Below are 581 nucleotides of genomic sequence, written 5' to 3'. Positions count from 1 at the left end.
GTGTCATGTTTTTAGAAGAAGTTGGAGAAAACCTTCCCTTATTATATAAGATATATATATACTAGAAGTCATTCCGTGCTACGCACGGATTTACCTTACATTTTTTTTGAATTTTAGTAATTTGGATATTATAGTTCTTTTATTTGTTTAGTCAGCAATTGTTATTTTAATGATTTTTAAAACATACTGATCATTTCAATATTTGTTGGGTTCTTTTGTTTAGTGTTACTTAAATTTTTCTTTTATATGTAGTATTAGAGTATTTCAACATGTAGAGAAATTTTTGATTACATAGTAGTGTGTTTATGGTTTTTTTCTCCCTTTAGACTTTCAAGACATATTAAGCATTCTCCATCTTTTTATTTTCTTTCTTGCGTTTGCACAAATTATATTACCACTGACATCTACAAAAACATGAAAATTTTGGAAAATAACTTACATGAATACAATCTAAATATGAAATTTAGGTAAACAACAATGAACTTAATAAATATATTTTACCAGCTAATTTTTGGTGAGGTAAAAAATGCAATCACATCCCTCAATATAATTTATTCTTTATACATTCTAATACAAATTAA

The sequence above is a fragment of the Camelina sativa genome, chromosome 5, assembly GCF_000633955.1.
Source record: "Camelina sativa cultivar DH55 chromosome 5, Cs, whole genome shotgun sequence".
NCBI lineage: Eukaryota > Viridiplantae > Streptophyta > Magnoliopsida > Brassicales > Brassicaceae > Camelina > Camelina sativa.
The sequence above is the reverse complement of the archived record's forward strand: the minus strand, read 5'-3'. Positions refer to the sequence as shown.